Raw genomic sequence first — 2,860 nt, forward strand, 5'->3', positions numbered from 1 at the left:
GTTTTTATTACCGCTCAGGGAGACAAGCTTTATTTGCAAGCTGTTTGCTGCAGCAAACAGTTATTGCTCCGTGGCATTTCAATTGAATAAGATATCAAGTTATTGTGTCATTCACTGGGACCCATACGTGACTCCAATAGGAAACTGAGATATTTAAATAGGGATTTTAATAAAGTGAGCTGAAGATATGATTCTACCTGAAGAGGGTTGGAAATATTCAACAATAGCCTGAAAGGAATGGCATTTCCACACTGAGAGCCGTTAATCTTCAGCACTCAAACTATGCAGAGATAGAGAATGTGTTGAAAGTCCATACCAGAACTTTCACAACATGGTGCTTAAGAGTATAGTTTCGATCCTTCTGTCACTGTGGAGGTTTGGCAGGATTTCCAGGTACAGCAGTGCAAATTCAAGATTTATCTAAAAAGATTTCATTTTAAAAGTTAATTTATCTCAATTCTGGCGAACTGTCCAGGGTGTGACACGCACAGCTCCCCCGCCACCCTTCTGTGGAAGGAAATGGATGGATGGATGGATGGATGGATGGATCACTACTCATTGCTGCAGTCCAGTGCTGGATCTCTGCCCCTAACAGGAACCAAACAAGACGACAATGCTGCTTCCTGAATCATCAAATGATGTCTTTTGTTATTCTTTTGCCTTTTGCATTTATATACCAAAGTTTAGGGACCACAGCTCTCTGTCTGGTTGAGCATAGGCAGAAACACATGCTGTATTTTCCACAGAATACCAGAGGAATTATTTCCATCCCTTAAAGGTTGTGTCTTTCCTTTTGTAGGTTGCAGAAGTCTAATATGTTGCCAACCCCAGCTTTAGTAATACATTTGCTGATGTCTGACAGCAGGACAACGAGCTCTGCAGTCTGTATGGCCTTGTGTATGAAAATTGCCGCCTGGCACTGCAGCACAGTTAGCCTTACAGAACAGTTTAGGGGAACTGATCAAACTAATAATTGAATGTCACTATTACTAAAAAAGTGACTTCATTTTGACCTCACACAACAAGGAAAAAGTAATTCAAGGTAAGAAGAAAATCTTACTGCAATCTCCTGTTATCATTTACTCTTGTTGGTCCATACAGCACAGTTTATTGGCAACTATTTATTCAGAAAAAGTAGTTCCAATGAAGTTTAGAGCTCTTGGAGTGTATTGTACTTAATTTAATTTAATTTAATTATAGTGGCGTTAGGGATGTGGATGATGACTTTCCTGTGGCTAACCTGGAAAAAGAGTTTTCACTGAGCCTTCAGCTGAATGAAGTTACAGTGTAAATTTGTTTTGCTGAAACCTGAAGGCACCTGGGCTTATCTTTGCGAGCACTTGTCTGCTGCTGGTGCAGATATAAACGTTGCACGTATTTCACCAGAAATAACCAAAATGTGCCAACACTGCCCTGTGTTCGGCTAAAATGTCTGGACACACAGAGATACTTTACTTTATTTGCTCACTGACAAAATTGTTGTGGGCTATCCAGGATGACAGCACACACACACACACGCTCACATCACGCAAACACAGATGAAATGGCTCTTCCGCTGTCCAACTGACTAACACACACACACACACACGTCTTATCACAGCAGTGGTAGGTGGTTTTGAAGCTGTGACAAACTGTCAGACTATCCGTGGAGAGCGTTTCTGTTCCCTTGTTTGATGCCGTTTTAGTAATTAACTCAGACAAAAGCTTCAGCGGCTCCCTTCTGATGTGCACTCAACACACATACACACACAGGTTTGTACAGCTATTCTTCTTAAGACACTGCATTGACATAAACCATAACCAGTTAATGACTAACCCTAAACTAAACTCAACTATTTCCTCAACTAAGTACCAGGTTTAGGTCTCCATAAGGACTACTGGCCGTGACAAGGTCGGTCTTTATGCCAGAAAAGGTCCTATTGAGGTAACAAATACAAGTACACACACATTGAATGTCTATCCTGACTGTGTCAACGGCATAAGTGGTGGCATTCAGTTTCAAAATGAGCAAAAGGGAATATGTGGTGATCTCTGCGTTTTAGATGTGTTGAAGAACATGTGACGGTTCAGTTGCACTCATAGCATCAAATGTGGGACATCCGCCTGACATCCATGCACACGTCCTCACACAGGAGACTCGCACACGTTCATAAGTGACATTTCACGCGCTGCAAATATGTCAGCACGTGACGATCCAGGATAAACTGTGAAACGCTGCACTGGTAAAGTGAAAAGGTGCAAAGAAGAAAACTTACTTTGGCCGCTTCCTCTCTTAATGAGATTCTTACTGTAGGGGAATGTGAATTAATTGATTCACACTCTCTATGTTTGTCCTTTTTTTAATGCTCTCTAGCATTTTGGAATTGCACTTGTACAAGATAATACATATTATCACCAGTAGAGACCACAATGACAATTACCTAAATGTCAATTTCTTCCAAGCACACAGTTTCTTATAAATGTTCCCATCAGGGCTAGAACTTCACATGTTGGACACCATGGCCCAAGCTACTTTTTTCTTGTTTAATTAACAAATTAAAATGTTTTCTTGTCCAAAACCTGCATATAATGCAAGTTTGTTGAATATGTAAGATTTACCCAGAGAATTGATGAGAAAATAATAGAATGAAACTAGAATGAGTAGCTGTGTGTCTGCCTTTTGATGTCACCGAATGAGGGTTCTCATCACATATTTTGCAGAATTGTAGATGTTTCACCTTCAGTTGTTTTGTGTACTTGATTCCAAACTTTGAACTTAAAACCCTCAGCATTTACCTTCAAGGAGAAAATGCTGCAGAGCAGACAGTAAACGGACCACATGGTGAGATTGCGCTGTTGATTTGATGATCCTCTTTGAAGC

Source organism: Solea senegalensis, linkage group LG1 (assembly GCF_019176455.1).
Source record: "Solea senegalensis isolate Sse05_10M linkage group LG1, IFAPA_SoseM_1, whole genome shotgun sequence".
Taxonomy (NCBI): Eukaryota; Metazoa; Chordata; class Actinopteri; order Pleuronectiformes; family Soleidae; genus Solea; species Solea senegalensis.